At 50.0% G+C, this 17,934-nt stretch overlaps 1 protein-coding gene across 1 annotated transcript in view; it reads right to left on the minus strand.

The window, feature by feature from the left end:
* Nucleotides 1-17,934, minus strand: part of LOC144155377 (uncharacterized) — a 120,868-nt gene that overhangs the window by 26,871 nt on the left and 76,063 nt on the right. The gene's annotated exons all lie outside the window — the stretch shown is intronic.

Consider the following 17,934-nt stretch of genomic DNA (forward strand, 5'->3'; position numbering starts at 1 on the left):
AATGAATAGCAACTACCCTTTGGTAACTCGCACAGCTCCATTCCAATCACAGGCGTTTTTTCAACCGAAGCAATGCAACAAATGTCAAAAATCTTCAAATTTAGCACTGCAGTGAAGTGATATCGGCAGGAGTGGTATATATATAGGCTTGCACTAAAACGTAGTTATAAGTGTGTTAACTGCACGTTAGAATTCAAAGGATAAGATCCATGGAGGCCCCTCTACAATCGCGCAATCATGTTCCTTGGCGGTGACCTAAGTCATTGGGCGCCAATCGTACAAACAAGATGCTGATCGAACTGTCATAGTGAAATCGCCGCCGGAAAGTGGGCGGGGATTCGCCATTGCTTCAAACGTTTAATTTAATATATCGAATATTCCTTTGAAGTTTGCGATAAAACTGGTATCATTGTTGTCGGGACAAGGCAGACTTTTTAATGAACCAAACATGAATTTTATCTTCATAGCCTTTAAGGGTGCTTGCAAACTACCACGCTTTTTTTTTCTTGGGGGGGGGGGGGGGGGGCGGAGAACAACCTTAGCCCCCCCCGAACAAAAATCCTGGCTACGCGCCTGATCCTGCCTACTGTGCGTCGAATTCTGTACGGAGCATGCAGGCGGAAGCCGCAAAGAAAAAGGCGGGCAAAAAAAAAAAAAAAAAGAGTTCCAGTTTCGGCAGTCGGCAAGAAGCGACAAAGCTGAAGAGCCGAAAAAGATGAGGTGCGCCAGCCACCGAGACTTCTCTCTCTCCGCAGGGCTCATCGAATGAAGGCGCAAGTTCTGTGGAATGGGATGCTTTCACAATTAGCCATCTTCAAGAAGTCAAGCTTCCTTCAAAGCTCTGGTGCCGGCTAAATTTTGCCGGCGATCAAAACGTTCTTGGTGAAATATATTCCCCAGCTGTTGCAAACAGTGTGCTGCAAGAAGCTGACAGCAGTTCGGCCTGCAAAGGGGCCATGACGGCTACGGCGTTTAGTGATGTATTGCACGTGCTAACGCCGCATTCAGCCCTAAGTGCCTGGGGAAAGCTTCCTCTAAAGGTAATTTGTTCATTGCAAACTTTGCTGCTGAAAAAATCAGCCGGGTGCTACTGGACGCGTGAATACTGGGTATAATTTGCTTCTGTAGAGGCAAATTCACGAGTAGGTTCATGCCGGGACTTTATTACAGTAAATACAAAAAAAGTAAATCCATTCGTAAAGAATTAAACATACCAGTTGTCCGCCGGCAGCACATCGAACGCGTACGCTCGTATCGATCATCTGCGCAGGTAGCAGACGACACCAAACAACACGATTTATAGCCGTTTCCCTACCGCTCAAACGGGCAGATTTGCAATAAAACGTTCCTAGGAAGGTACGGGGATTCCAGACGCGAGTAGCTTTTTTTTGTAAAGGTTAATTACTATCCAACATCGGAACAACGACAGCCACAACAACTGCAGATCGCCTGAAGTACAGCGACTGCCGCGGCGGCGCCTTTCGAAGAGAGCGCAGCAGCGCCACCTGGTGTTTTCTACACAGAAGAGCACACCCCTTTCTCGCCGTTCGCGCCACTAGATCATTCTAGTTCACTATATGCTCGCCCCTCTGTCCTTCCTGCGTCTGTCCGGCGTTGTCCGCACCACGACCTACTCTATACTACTCCACACCACGACCTACTCTATAGAGTAGGTCGTGGTCCGCACAGCTGCGCCTCTCCTCCTCTCCTCTCTCCGATAGCGACAACTCTCTCCCAAACAGCTGCGGGTTGGCGCAGCGCTCTCTCACTCCGTTGCTAGGCGCCGGTGGGCGGCGCTGCGCGCGCTGCGCATGTGCAGTAATCTCTCTCTCTCCGCGCTCTTACAGACGTAAGAGCGCGGAGCTTACAGACGTCACCATAAGAAGTTGTTTAGTGCGCGAAAAGGCAAATAGAAGCGAAAGTGAACGAAAACACTGCATGACCACCTATCAGCCACGCAGCGCTAATCCCGCAAACGCCGCCTGCCGCCGCTTCTCCGCGACGCTTACGGGATGCCCGCAGCGCAGCTGATAGCGGCTCATGCAGTGTTTTGGTCCTCTTTCGCTTCTTTTTGCCTTTCCGCGCCCTAAACATCTTGTTATTGTGATGTCTGTAAGCAAATAGTACGTTTAGGGCATTTTAAAAAACAGCTGCGTCCTGATTAGAGTTGTTAGAGTGCTCGAACGCCAACAAGAGTAAAGCGGGGACGCGGTATTGCGCGCTTCTTCGTCGCTCTTACGGGCGTCGGCAAAGGCAGCGGCGTATCACCACTGTCACCTCTGAATATCTCAGGCGCAAGTGAATTCTATTGACGCCTCGTTTAGACCTGGGGCGGTATTCCCGTGTTTTGTCCCTTTTGTGTCCCTTTCAAAAGTGTCCCTTTTGAGCGAGTCCTGATTGGCGAACAGCGAACACCCGGATGTGACGCTATGCAAGCACGGCGGAGCTATGAGCCGTGGCTACTCGGAGCAGACGATTTGGAGCAGACGATTTTTCGTCGCCTTATTGTTGGTTCGCTCGCGGAACAATAAACTCATAAAAGATACTCTGATACGGTTTAAGTTCTTTAAAATGCGTTTGCAAGAACAGTTACGGTATTTGAATCAAAGGTCCACTGCTTTACCGGAAGTACGTCACGATGAAAGGGACGCAAAAGGGACGTTTTCAAAAGGGACAGTTACGAGAATACCGCCCCTGGTATTGGCACAGTGAGAGGTAGGTTTCGTTTTGCAGCGCGGACAACGAATTCGGGCTTGTTTTTAATGTATATGTCGTCCAAAAATATCATTCGGGGAGGTGATTACCTAATATACCTGGCAATAACTTGTGCCTTTATAGAAATAGAGGCCACGCGAACATTTTAAGTATATTATAAGTCTATGGGTCGTTAAATATGTGCCCACTCCCGCCTGATAGAACGGACCAAGGAGAGTTAACGAAACCACGGAAAAATAAATGGTCTGCCAAGTCCGGAAACAATGTAATAGCTCATGTGAGAATGAAAAAAAAAAAAAAAAAACAGCGCAGCTTCGCAAATCCTAGAGACGTTCGTCTTACCTTGAGCAAGGTTGAACTCACTAGACCAACTAGATGCGAAATGCACGGATGTTTTCCAAGACAGGGAGGGGGAGGAGGGGGCGCTTATCTATCGTTGCGTACAAATGCGGAGTGAAATCAAGGAAAGACCGTTTTAATAAATCACACACAAGCTACGCGTTCCCCTCTTTTTTGTTTTTCGACTATAACGAACAGGGGATCACTCTGCGGACACATTTTTTGAAGTACAGTAAGTAAGTTCACAAGCGATAAAAGGTGTCGTTGGATTGAGTGTGGTATATGATTAGGCCCCTTGATTTCACTTTTGTGCTAAATTCTACAGGCTCCCCTTGTCATATGATGATGTTTCGAAAAAGCGTTTAGTCACGGCCGGGGATATAAGCGGAGGACATATGTAACCGATGACTGTTTGGGGAAGCTCACCTCGCGACAAGACGACCCAGCCGTAAATTGTTTGTGCTGACTCCCGCATGTAATTTTGCATTATCAATATTACTTATTACGTAGAATGTCCGTGATATGTATGCCACATTGGCTTGTTCAGGGTAGTGATCAATACCCGAGATATAAAGCGCAACTAGCGGGCTGTCTGGTATGAGTGCTCCGCTAGATTATGAAACCACACGAAACCGATTTACATTGCAGTGTATAGCCATAGAATGAGCATCTGAATGAACGCTGCTTACGGAGTTGCTGTTAGTAAATTTCAGGGCAGTGGAATTACAATCAGATCCATGCATATATGCCGGTTTCGTGACGCCGGCTTGCGACACACACCTGGCGCTTATGCGGACCGAATGTACCGCAGTAAGATCGCGCCAGAAAGTTTTTGCACTCTCGCAAATGCACCACGTTTGCGAACAGAGTGACTGCTCCACATAAATATGTATTTCGAACGCATACAAACGGAAAATATCAGTCGCGAACGTGCCTCAAAAGCAACGGAGACAGTGGTGAGCGGGCCGGCAACTCCCGCGACTGCTTTCGAAACGGGCCGCTAGGGGGATTTCAGTGGCGCCCCTACAGTCCGCGCTCGAGGCGTATAAAGCGGCATGCCGCGCTCCGACGGTCTCAGTCGACGGTCGTCCGCGTTACGCTTGCACTCTCTCGCAGTACTCGACGATTGCTTGATGCAATCGTCGAGCCCCTAACTGTGCACTTTACGGACCACAAGGAACTCATTCTCGTCTGCAATAAAGACCGTACCTGAGCATACGTGTACTGCATGTGCATTGCATGGTGAAAATGAAAAATTCCCCCGCATTTCCCCGAGGGGGAGAATGTGAAAGTGCGAATGCACGGTTGTCGGCCCGCTTGCGGCGCTTGCGCTCGGCCCCCGCAGCCCACCGCCTCGCCGCCTTCTCTTCCATCTCTTCCATCGGGTTTGTAGTATCACGTGTACACCACGCAGTTATCAAGCCGCTATAACGCCGCTGAGTCGCCAACGCACGCCGCTGACGACGTAGTTTGAATGCGTTAAAGATATAAAGCGCGTTACTAACACTGATATCAGCGTCGCGTCCGTGGCTTAGTCGGTAAAGCGTCGCGCTGCGGCCGCAAAGTCCTCGGATCGAAACCTGGCGCCGGATGCTGTTTTTTTTATATAGAGAGAGGAGGACTGCGGACGCCGCCGCCGCCGCCGCCGCCGCCGCCGCCGGCGGTGGATGGTTTGGGGTCGCTTATAAAGTGCATTCGCACTTAAAATTACGCCCACCTCCCCTTCGCGTGAAAATCCCTGCTATAAGCGTAATCAATACGATGGAAAACGCCAATGGAACCCCCCATGAGATGCGTTGCATCACACCAGGGTTCCCGCGAGGGGAGGTGGGCGTAATTTTTGTTGCTTCTCTCGCTGTCAGTGAGCGTGTGCGTGCTATTTTCTTGCTCAGGATAGGTTCGGGCACTTAGTGCCAGTTCCCCAGAGCCTTTTTCGATACGTCATATAGTATGCATGCCCAAGCCAACGGCAATATGACCGCGCACTACTGACGTAAGCTGAAGGGGCAGCCCTCCGAATGCAACGCTCGGAAGATGTTTCGTGGACGCTGCGCTGTGAACCTGGAACTGAAGGACAAGGTGGCGGCTTATGTACACCAGCAGAATGGATGGCCGGCGACAACCCCACGACGCTTGCTGACCGACCGCCTGCGCAAACCGGCTCTTGCGTTGGCCTGCACGTAGGTGTCCCATGCTTGGCGCTCGCTCGCATGGTCTTGTGAGTGTTTAAGAAGTGCTCCATTAGCAATTCCCCGGGCTGCACCGAGGACGACTTGCTGTGTAGGAGACAGCCAGACAGAAGCAGTGGTCCGACAAGGTTCCAGACAGCTCTAATGAGTAACCTCGGACAAAACAATTGCTCATAGATAATATTTTTTTATGATTGCTCGTCCGCAAGGTAAGGGGGTCGACGTACTGTCCGGCTTTACCTATATTCCTACTTATACGGTAGTTATCGCAAGGAAAACTGCAGGTACATTTGAGGCACAATATATGTACTTAACCAGCAGTCCCCGTGTTTATTTAGTTAATAATGTTTGTTGGATCGGGTTTTATGATAGTGGGCGAAACAAAGTGGCCGCGGAATAAAAAAAAATCAACGACGCGTTCAGAATGGCGCAGTAAGGCTCGAGCACGTGCAAGATGAAAGCAAGCACAAAAAGAACAGAACTCCCCCACGTGCCGTACTAGGCAGAGGGCGTGCGTGCACTGCGAAAGCGGGAAAATTGAATTGAATTGGACAAACCTCAGTTCAATGCATCAAGAGAGGAGTTAGACAGGGAGGCGAAGAGCGTGAAGGGTGGTAGCAATGAGCGGATGACGGCTTCCACCATGGGTGTCGGCAGGATTTTGCCTTGAGGGGGAAACCCATTGTATGAGCGGAAAGAGTGAGATGGAGAGGAGGCGGAGCAATTGTTTTGGGGCGGCTTGGGTGGGGGGGGGGGGGGGAAGTGCCCCTTTTGCACCCCCCTGCTGACGCCCATGGCTTTCACGTTGAGCGGAACGGCTTCAGTTTTTACTGCGAAGCAGTATACTTCTGCCAGCGAAGGAAATTTTCGTGTCCGCGTCAACAGGAAACCCCAGGCTAAATGAAAGAAATTGCTGGCACCGCCAGGAATCGAACCTGGGCGCGAATAGAGAAACGGAGCGACAGCCCATCGTCTTACCGACTAAGCTACGCCAACACGAGGTGTACTCAACGAACGCAGCAGCGGGTCTACCACCTGCGCTTATTCAAAGCCCTCCTGTGAAGTGCAAACCGGACAATGTATGATAACGGCGTTCACGTGGTTTGGATTAGCGGCGAACGGAACAGTGTCTGGGGAAAGTGTAAGGGCCAGGGATAAGACACATGAAACAAGAGTGGGGGGAGGCAGGGAGAGCGCCATAGCCGCGCGGGCCGCCCCTCTCCTCACCCTTCGCCAGACGCTCCTCTCCGTTTTCTTTCTGACGTCGCTGCTGCCTGCGGTCACTCGGCTACGCGGGAATAAACGCCCCGCAAAACTTAGGTAAAGGCTGCCAGAGTCTGATTTCACTCTTTGTACTGCCACGTGTGTGAATTAAATTGACGTGGCATGGGTAATCATTGTGGGTGTCGTTTACAGCCTCGCAGTCCAACCACCTTCGCAGCGTGGGTTGGAGTCAAGTTTTTGTTTCTCTCGGGTCTTCGTCCGGAGCAGAGGCAGCCTTCCTGCTGGCCGCACGTTCACCACGCTACCGCTACATGACGGAGCTCGGTTCGGGGACGCCTTCGCAAATGTAACAGAGGACAAACCATCTTTCTTTCTCTATGATCAAACTATCATGCGAGAAATCGAACATGCAGGGCAAGTGGAGCGCTGCGGCGTAATGGACAGTCTAAAAGAGCTTTGCAAACACTAAAAATTGGGACAGGAAGCAACCTGGACGTACATATTTCGTGAACTCGCCTTGCCAAGCAAGCTTTGTTGCCTCGTTGTATCTCACGGCACCTCATTTCGTTAAAAGGTGTATATGTATGCAACGTTTCAGGGAAGCGGTAGAAGCGCAATGGCTCACGGGTATGTCGTCTGCTCGGCGCCACTTCCGGTTCGAGAGATCTCCTGACCTCCCGTCCCCCATCGGCTTTCACGCGCATGTGTGGATGTTGTTTATTTGTCACAAAGTGCTTACCTATTCGAGAAGCCCCTGGTAGCATCCACCATTGTTACTCGTTGAAGGCGCGGTGCATGGGCTTTCTTTTTTCGGTGTAAAAACGGGTAAAAACACGCATACACGCACGTGAAAGCCGCTGCCGGACGGAGGCCAGGAGAGCTCTCGAACCGAAAGCGGCGCCGAGCAGACGACGTATCCGTGAACCTTTGCGCTTCTACCGCTTATTTACGTACAATGCGCCACACCCTTGTCTTTAACACTGAGTTCAACTACAACTAGTCACCTCTCAAAACTGCGGACTCAAACTTTTCACAAAAAACGTTGAGGTCAAAATATATCGTTAAGACTTCAGAATGACACAATAGTTTTCTTAAATGCTTTTCGGCCGAGGCAAGATAAAGCTACAAGCACCAAACCTGTGTTATAGACAAGTGTGTTGCCCTCTATACAACACAAATGTACAAAAAGGCAAAATACATTATGGCGTTGCGTAAAGACTTTCGATAAGATCAGATGAATACACCTTGATGAAGGCGAAAAGCAAAAACTCCCGTGTCTACGAGATTTGGGCACACGTTACAGATCCCCAGGTGGTCAAAATTAATCCGGAGCCCTCCGCTACGGCGCGCCTCATCGCCTGCGTTGCGTCGGCACGTTAAACCCTACAATCAACCAATCAGGATGAGTACACCTGGAAAAAAATTAGGCAAACATGCTTGAGCAAAAAAGAAGAGTTCGGTGTCCTCAGCAGAGCAATTTTTTACTTAATCACAAGTGCGAACTGACTTTCTAATGGGACAAAAAGTGCAAATGTGTTATCGATTACTTTTATTTTCATATTTTTTTCCCTTTCCCACTCCCCCCCATCCCCTTCAGGGTCTTATGACCTCCTCCAATAAACAGCCAATCAATCAATCAACTTTAAATGCGGGCCTCAACCCGGCATAGTTTCAAGGCTCCCGTTAATATCCAGCCGGGAATTGCTGAAAAAGCAGGTGTACGCTAAAAAAAAAAAAAAAATGGCCGCGTATCTGCTCCTTTCGTTGCAAATGTCGACGAAAGACGATAGACGACCGGCACCCCAGGCAAGTAAATTCCCTCCCTTCTCTTTCCCGCTCACCTCTCATGCTGTTCTTCTTCCGTCTCGTTCTTCCCAAGATGACACACTAGTGGTTTGCTCAAGTGAATTCAAATTTACCGCCTTCCACTGCTCCAAGTCCGGTGCCGCGATGCCAGCGCTGCCGTACGGAGGAGACGCGCGTAAATCGAGGCACTCTACTGACGTTTATAGAACCACGTTGCCCTACTGCACGAGCGTTCCAAGCGGAACGGGGTACCTATATAGTGGAACCTTCCGTTGCTGTTGCCGTTTGATTTTTTTAATGCCGCTAGGTATCGCGGGCAACAGCAGGCAACGGTTTCTGCAGTTGATATAGTATTTTATTTGCTATCTCAAAAACCAAGCATCCGTGTATATTTTAAGAAAGGAACACTGTAAATATCACTTATGGATTGATTTCCTACCTTATGGTTGTGTAATGTCTTGACCCTGTTCAACAATGTTGACAAGTATGATCATTTACACCTGACTTGGACGTTTAGATTTGGCTGTGGGTATACAAGACTATTGCGCAGCTTATGTTTCACTTTGGCCGAGTGGCTGAATCGAGTCACAGACAGATAGACATAGAGACAGACCAAAATTTCTGAGTTTAAGTAGCCCAAGAAAGACTATCGTCTTTAAAAATAATAGCAGTAACATGTCAGAAACTAGAACACGGTGAAAATCTTTCGCAATTGAGACTGGTGGGAAACACACCAAACCTTTTATTTGCTTATTCAGATATTAGTAGAAGCATTGCAACACCAGCACGACAAAGGCGTGCGTGGGACAGACATTGGATTTGATTGAATAAACTTTATTCAAGACAGCAAGCGCGATGTTAGAGCGCCCGCCCGGTGAGAGGCGTCCTCAGTCCAGGATGCCTTGGAGGTGACCTGCTCGCGTTGCCCTCTCTACCAGCATGCGCTGGGTAGAGGGGTCGCAGCTGGCCAGCAACTCCACCCACTGCTGTGTGGTGATGTTGGGGAGTGGCGGTTGGGTAGGGGTGTTGGGGCATTCTACGGTAATGTGGTAGAGAGTTCCCATGTTTGGACAAAAGTGACACGTGGCTGGGTATTGGGTAGGGAACATGGCGTGGTACAGTGTATTGTGGGGGAAGGTGTCTTTCTGCAGCTTGCGTAGTGTAACTGCGTCGGTCCTGGAGAGAGTATGGTGAGGAGGTGGGTATTTCTGTCGTTGTAGCCCATAGTGGGCGAGGATATCGGTGTATGTGAGGAGAGGCGTGGACAGGGTTGGGGGCGGGGCGAAGGGGAGGGAGTTATTAGGGCAGTCGGCAACGGCCAGGAGTACATGTTCGCGGGCCGCGGCATGAGCCGCTTCATTGCCTTCTAATCCCATGTGACCTGGAGTCCATAAGATATGTGCGAGGGGCAGATGGAGATTCTGACGTAAAATTCGCAGGGCTTGATGAGAGATGCGGCCGGTGAGGTAGTTGCGGCAGGCTGATTGGGAGTCTGTTAGGATCGTGATATAATCTTCAGTGGTTTGTAACGCGAGGGCAATGGCGACTTCTTCCGCTGTGGTGGGCTGTGAGGTGCGAATCGTAATGGTAGTGAGTTCTTGCCCCTGGTGATTGGTGACGCTGGAAACAAAAGCTTGGGGATTGTATGCCGTAGCATCTACGTACCGAGTGGTAGTTTGTTGGGCGTATGCAGTCGAATGGTGGTGAGCTCTGGCTTGACGGCGGGCGGTGTGGTACTCTGGATGCATATTGCGTGGCATGGGGGCGATGCGCAATTGCTGGCGGATTGAGAGAGGGATTCGTTCCTTTTGGTCATGGCGAGCTTGAGCTGAGTAGCCGAGTGTGGTGAGTAGGTTCCGGCCAGTGGATGTAAGGGTGAGCCGACGTAGTTGTGTGGCTTTGTGGGCTTCGATAAGTTCTTGCCATGTATTGTGAAGGCCAAGTTGGAGTAATTTCATGGTTGCTGTAGTAGAAGGAAGGCCGAGTGCTGTCTTGTAAGTTTGGCGGATTAGAATGTCGAGCTTCTTGATTTCTGCAGTTTTGAGGAGTAGGTATGGTGTGCCGTACGTGATGCGACTTGTTAGTAGTGCTTGGACGAGTCTCGTGGTGTCATGTTCTTTAAGGCCGTGTCGTCTTCGTGCTACTCGATGTAGGAGGTGTGTTAGCTGGGTTACGGTGCGCTGTAATGGTAGGATTGTTTGTGACCCGGAACCGTCTTGTGGGATATTGAGACCTAATATGCGAAGTTGAGAAGCATGGGAGATTGCTTGTCCGTTCAAGGTAACTATCGGTAGAGGAATTTTGTCCTTGACGCGATGAGAGGTCCGTTTTGTGAGAGTCAGAATCGATGATTTTTCGGGTGCACATGTCATACATCTTTGTTGCATGTAGTTTTGAATGATGTGGACAGCTTGCTGTAAGGTGTCTTGTTGTTCTCTAATAGAGCCAGTGGAGGTCCAGAGTGTCCGATCATCCGCATAGATGGCGTGTTTGAGGTGCGGAAGGGCTTGCAGCAGCGGAGGTAGGTCTTTCATTGCCAGGTTAAATAGAAGAGGGGAAATTACCGATCCTTGGGGCGTGCCTTGTGGCCGTGTAGGAAAAGGGGCAGTGCGTAGGTGGCTTAACCCCACTGTGGCTGTACGATTTGTCAAGAATGCTTTAACGTAGTTGTATGTATGTTGTCCGCAGTTTGTCGAATTTAGTCCGGCGAGTATGGCTTCATGGGACACATTGTCAAATGCGCCTTTAATATCAAGTGCCAGGATTGTATAGCGATTGTGAGAAGTAAGGTGGTCGAGGAAATCTTCTTTTAGTTATAAGAGTATGTCTTGCGTTGTGCGGTGGGGACGGAAGCCAAACATGGTGTCGGGGAAATGGTGATCATCTTCTAGGTATCCAGAGATGCGGTTGTGAACGAGGTGTTCAAAGAGCTTTCCCAGGCAGGAGGTCAGGGAGATGGGACGGAGATTGTCCAACTTGAGGGGTTTGTTGGGCTTAGGTATAAGGGTGATGTCGGCATGTTTCCATTCTGGTGGGATAGTGCCTTGCGCCCATTGTTCATTGAGATAGTCCAGAAGGTGATCAAGGCTAGCATGGTCCAGGTTTCTGAGGAGCTTATTTGGTATCTTGTCTTTGCCAGGTGTTGTATTGCTTGTAAGTTTGTGAAGGACGGCTTCGAGTTCGGATAGAGTGAAGGGGGCGTCCAATTCTGGGTTAGGTTGTCCTGTGTACACGGGAAGGGGGGGGGGGGGGAGGGAGTCAGATTGGCAGCTTGCATAGCGTTGCATGAGGTCGTGAAGTATCGCTTGTTCCGAGCCCGGGTAATTATGGATGAGGCGACGAAGTTGATGAGTTGTAGTTGTTTTCGTTTCTCGTGTGCCCATCAGCGTGCGGAGGATATGCCATGTTTTGCGGGTCCCAAGTGTACCTTGCAGCTTGTCACAGAAGTGACTCCAGTTCAGCCTGCTTAGGTGTGCGGCGTACTCGGCTGCTTCCTTTGTTATGCGTTCGATGCGTTGTTTGAGCTTTCGATTAGTGCGGTGTTTTTTTAGCGTTTAAGTAGTCCTGCGCGGGCATCCCACAGATGTTGCAAATGAGTATCTATTGCAGGGTAGTCAGGGGTAAGGGGGATTTCCGTGGTGTACTTGCCGGGTCTGGTAATTAGATCTTGGCTCGATTGTACTATGTCTGTGATTGGTACATCTTGTTGATGATCGCGGAACTTCTTCCAATTGGTCAATCTGGCAGTGCCAAAACGGAGTTGTGCGCATTTCTGATTGGTGATCGTCAGCGCAAGGAGGTAGTGGTCACTGCCCAGAGTGTGTGTCGTACATTCCCAATGGGCGTCCTTGATATTCTTGGTAAGCGTGAGGTCAGGGGTGGTGTCTCGGGAAACGCTACTCCCTATTCGAGTTGTCGTTTGAGGGTGGTTTTGAATCGTAAAATTAAATTGGTGTATGGCCTCTTGCAGTTTGGTGCCTTTGATGGTATTTCGTCCGTAGCCCCAGGCCATGTGCGGCGCGTTAAAATCACCCAGGACAATCAGCGAGCAGTGTTTCGCACCGATCGTGGCGCGTTTTAGTAGGTCACGAATTCCGGTAAGCAGATGCTTTGGAGGACTGTAAATGTTAAGTACGAACAAGCTTGGTTGGGACTCGTGGGCAGGGAGAACTTCTATAAACGTGTGGTCTATTGTGCTGGTTAGAATCTGCGCAGTAAGGATCATGCGGACAAGGATTGCAGTGCGGGAGTTTGAATTTGTCGAATAAGCCGTGTAGTCGCGGAGCTGAACATGGGGAGTGCCGGTTTCTTGTAATGCGATGATGTCTGGTCTGCTCTGTTGAGCGAGCGGAAGAAGTTGGTCGCGTTTATTGGTATACGAGCGACAGTTCCATTGCCATACAAGCAGTTCGTTTGGAGCTACGGTGGTCTTCTGGTCAGGGGGGAAATTAAAGGGAGTCCTCATCGTCGCAATCAGGTAGTTCCATTTGTCCAGGGTCAGGAGGCAGGGGATGTTGCTTGGACTTCTTGTGCTTTTTGCCCTGGCGGTGTTCTAGTTGCTATAATCGTTCTTCGCAGTTTTGGAAGCGGTGTTTCATTCGGTCTATGCGGGAGTTTATGGTTTTGACAGCGTCTGACAGAAAGGCCTTGATGCTGTCTGTGGCGAAGTTTATCAATTCTTGTACTTGCGGTAAGGTGGTGGGGATAGGTGTAGGCATCGGGTCATTTTGGATAACATCACCATGGGAGGGGGCGGGTGATGAGGGTTGTGAGTTCTGCATTGCCTTGGAGGTGTTGTTCGCCGTGATGAGTTGTTTCAGTTCAGTGATTTGGGCTTGCAATGCATTAATCTGGTGTGTTTGTTGAGAGAGCTGATTTTTGAGGCGTGCATTTTCTTCTCGGAGGAGGGTTACTGTTTCAGGTCCTGGGGAGGTAGTGTTGGTTGTGTGGAGGGTGGTTGGAGCAGTATTTTGTGGCGGGGCAGCAGTGGGTGGAGGAGAGACAATTGCTGACCAGCTCACCTTTGTTGAGTCAGCGGGAGCCAGTCTTGGGTAGTTAGCTTGCGTCAACGAAGGGGGCATAGGTAGGGCTTGGCTGATGACGTTTCGGAAAGCAGGTGGGGGTGATGGCTTCAGCTTGCGTTTGCACTCCTTGCTGGCGGTAGTGTAAGTCCACAGAGTTTGCAGCAGGGCACACAGTCATGGGTCGGAGTGGGGTTGGGGGTGTGGCACTGCGCGCAAATGTTCCTGTGGGGATCGGGGCAGATGTCTTGACGGTGACCAAGGTCGCCGCACTGAGCACAGCACTGATATGTATTGCGGTAAGGGCGACAGCGAGTTAAGGCACTGTACGCCCTCACGAAGAATGGAACGTGAGGTCCGCCGAAAGTAATAAGTGCTGCATGCGACTTCCCGAGCATTCTGATGTCCGAGATGGGTGGGCCGGTGGTATACATATGGATGGCCATGCGGAGTTCATGCGGGGTGGTGCCTGGGGTGATGCCCTGAATAACGCCCCGGGAAGTACCCGGGGGCGGCTTCATGTAGGCCGTAACTTCGTATGCAGTAGAGCCGAGTTGGATAGCGGTAAAGAAACGGAGGGCGTCAACGATGGCTTCATTGGGAGTGCTTACCGCAATGAGGTTGTTTTGGGCTTGGGGTTGTACCTTGACTTGGGAGTAGAACTGTGCGGCTGGTATGTTGCTGGCGACTTGCAGGCTGTTGGTTATTTGGTTGGTGGTCCAAGCTCCGACCCGAAGGCCGGAGCGCGGGCGGATAATTATCTTGTAGTCTGTGGCAGGCAGTCGGGGAACAGGCGGTGCACGGGAAGCGGCAGGGGGAACGCTGCGTTCAGGGCTTACTTGAGGCGTACTCGGATGGTTGTGGTTCTTGAGGGCTTGTCTTTGGTGTAGTACTTGTCTCCAGGGGTCGTCGCGTGGCAACGACCGTCCGCTCAGGGGGTCAAATGCTGGTGCGTCGGATGCTGGTGTCATAGTGCTTGAAGAGGGCTGCATACGAGGCGCTAGATGTGCTGCCGGCGCAGCTGCCGGGAGCCGAGCGCGTGCCAAGAGCGCGGCGCAGCTGGGGCTTGCGAGCTAGGCCTGATAGGCCTAGCGAAGTGAGCGGCGTGGTCCGATTTCAAAGGGCGATTGCTGACCAGTGGTAGTACGGATACTGTTGTGGGTGGTGTCCAGGTGATCCGCGTGATGTAGCGATCTTCGTGGTGTAGGTTTTACCGCGATAACTGGAAATTACCGGTCAATACAACAATCAAGGCGGGAGCCGACGGGGAGCATGTATACATGACGCGGCCCCCTAGCCACAGACATTGGAGTAGTAAAAAAAAACGAGGCAATGAATGAAGTAATAAAAAGTATCAACATTAAAATAACGATGCTTCCTGCTTCTGGATATCTAATTTTGTGGCCATGGGAGTTTTGTGAAATGTTCACATTAGGATTACTGAGGGTTCCACCCAAGCAGCCGAGGCCGATTGCCAATGATTGGAAACCCCATGGGCCCCCATTGGCTTCCGAGCCGTCGGCCACTCATCGGTAACTTGGCTGAAAGATTGAGTGAGCGCCAAGCAAACGGCGACCGGAAGTAACGTCCCACGGAGGGCTCATCGGAAGCCGAGCTTCAGCTGACGGATAAAAGCGCATTTCGGCCTTGAGCTTGCCGAGCCCGTGACGGCGACGGTTAGAGCGGGTGAACAGGCCACAACGCAGCAAAAAGTAGTTCCCTAAAGAGCCACAGCACCGGGCCATGAAACAAAGCGTACTTAAAATAAAGTGCAGCGTATTCAAAAAAGCGTGAGATAGTGTTACACGTTCAGTAGGAATGGGCCATTTGTGTGTCCTAACGCAACGGTGACCGTCGACCTACTTCAGCGTTGTGCCTTTGCGCGTTCTTTGAACCCGCGGCGGGGCCGGTGGACGGACGCGTTGCACCGACGGCTCCGTCTCTTTTGTGGCATTGAAACTGCGGTAGTACTCCTGTACGTGTCTGTGAGGTTCGTTTTGGTGTCGGTGGCTCTGCATGTGAAGTATACCTGACTGGTGGAATAACATCGTTTGCCTGCTGTGGCCGCCGCTGAAAACGTAAGTCACCATTTTATTTTTCCTTGCGCGGTGCGGGAGGCTCGCGCTCGTTCCCGCTAAAACTTAAGCTGTCGTTTATAACAACTGGCGCCCGTGAGTGCTGCTTAGCGTTGTTGGTTCTTGCGAAGAAAAAAGCGGTCACATACATGTACTTCCATTTGTGTGACGGCAGTTATAGCTATCCTTTTTCCGGCTTTGTATTTTCCGAACAAGCGGTCGTACTCCCACTGCAGGTTCACGACGTTCAGCATGCGTTGAAGCAAGAATCGTGTGCAGTATACGCCCTCATTCCCACAGCCGTTTTTCACCCCGTAACGTCACCTTCCCGTCACCGTCTTCCGTCATGGGTGCCGTTTTTCGCCCGATTTCTCGCCGAAAACGGTGCGACGGTGACGGGAGGCCGAGTTCTACGTTTCCGTCACGTCAACGTGACGGGACCATGCCCCGCGCTAAACCAGCTAATCAGAAAACAAATTTTTACGGCTAAATTTCGCGAAAAGTGAGCACAAATTATTTTCTTTACTTTTCAGATTAAAAACGCTCAATTCTAGGCTAAACTGATCACTGGGCAGACGACCCTGTAATCTGACGGAAAGCTCCCGTGTAGATCCAGTCTGAACACTTCTCCGTTCCGTCAACGTCGCTTTTTGTTGATGTGACGGTGCCGTGACGGAGAAGTTGACGGCTGTGTGAATGAGGGCTAAGAGTTGCGGATGTTCTAAGTTGACTTACTTAAACTCTAGCTATAAATGAAGCTTCTGTTTCTTTATTTTCTTGAGCAAAGTAAAGATATTGTCGAGCGACAAAGTAATTACACTGCCGCTGGGCCTCTCCGTCGGTTCCGTTCGCATCTGGCGCGTCTGACGAGACAGATGTGAGCGACGGCGACAGCAACACCGTAACCAGTTTAATACTTTATTTGTGGCTTTGTTTTGTTACCCCTCAAAATATAACGCATTCAAAGGTCACAAGGAAATTTGTATTCAACCTCCAAGTTGGCATGGATGCCTTGCAAAAAAAAAAAAACCTGAACGTTCGTCATTCCGAACTCATTGTGTAGTGCGTTGCCTTGTAGTCTCTGGGTCCCGCGTTGTTAACGAACAAAACTTGCGCTAATAAAACGTTGACGGCACGACATTTCGTCGCGAATAAATGTTTATGGGGTACAGTAGCCACAACAAAATTTCGCGGAACCGCTGCCGTGTTGCTTTGTGTATTGGACTTTTTTAATTACCTTGCGTGACTGCAACAAGAGTGAAGCCCATTTTCGGTGAAATTCCGGACTGTTTTATCAAGAACGAGCCAAGTAACTGCTACCGTAGAACGCAGTATTGAGAAATGAATAGTGCAGTACGTTTTATGTTTCATAGCGAGTGTTAACAAGCTAGAACCAGACTCTGCTAGAACTTTAGGCACGGACATATTTTGACACGGAAATGTGGTAAGGCTGGTAAGAAGTGCTGTATTTAGTAAGCAGCGTGCATTTAGCATTGTAGTGAACTATTTTTTTTTACTTATTACAGGCGCTACGACGTAAAGGTGTTTCCCGTGGACAAGTGGCGGATGCAGCCGAGACAAGCTTTCCAAGCTGGCCTATTCTACAATAGTGCTGTTGAACAACATATCGTGATCTTGGCAGGTCGGAGAATTACCGGGGATAATGGTCCTGTTTTCATTTACCTGAATGCTTCGGTTCGCGCTTCATGAGCAGCGCTTTTTAAAAATTTTTCTCGACTATTGTGTGTGCTTGCTTTCATGTTTGTGTTCGTATTCTTGCCACTGTTAAGCCAGGTTTCTCGTAAATTTGATATGCATAATAAAAAAACTACAGAGAGAGACTCGGCGTGTTGTGTTTCTCAATTGTTTTTGACAAGTCACGTCATTGCTTCGCAAAGTTGATGCAGTTTGTTTATTGTGTCTCGCGGTCCCATATCTGTTTTGTACATGTCATTGTACAAAAAATTATTTAAGGAGTGCGCTATAAATAAACAATGCGCACTCGTTAAATAATTTCCTGTACAATGGCATGTGTAAAGCAGAAATCGGGCCGCGAGGCAACTCATAAAATAGGCATTGGTCATAAGGACTGGCTACAAAGCCAAAAATGGGCATGAAAATAGCCTGGGGTCCACTTATAGGCAATATCATGGCAACATACTTTGCCAAGCGTTGTCCAATATTGGCCTTCCAGAGCTTGGCCCATTGTTGGCTTGTCACCTTTCCCAAGCGCCAGCCAATGATGGCGGCCGAGGTATTGCCAAGCTCGGACACATTGGCCACTGATGATTTGCCATGCTTGGTATTGGCAATTTCTGCTGCTTGGGCAGGTCCGCTCCGCTCATTCAGTTCTTGTCGGTTACATAACCCGAAGCAATAACGAAGCCCATTGCTTTGCTATTATCCAGCGCGCCAATGTTATTACAATGAAACACCCTGTTGGGTTTTATTGAGTTTGGTCACAATTTGTGCAGGGTGGCCCTAGGTCTCAGTATTCACTGCTGGCTTTTGGCTCAAGTACGTCACAGGGCGGCCCTTGCAAGTTAGTCTAAGGCAGGGGGAATA

Source organism: Haemaphysalis longicornis, unplaced genomic scaffold (genome assembly GCF_048455015.1).
Source record: "Haemaphysalis longicornis isolate Haplotype H1 unplaced genomic scaffold, Haemaphysalis longicornis Haplotype H1 scaffold_1, whole genome shotgun sequence".
Classification (NCBI taxonomy): domain Eukaryota; kingdom Metazoa; phylum Arthropoda; class Arachnida; order Ixodida; family Ixodidae; genus Haemaphysalis; species Haemaphysalis longicornis.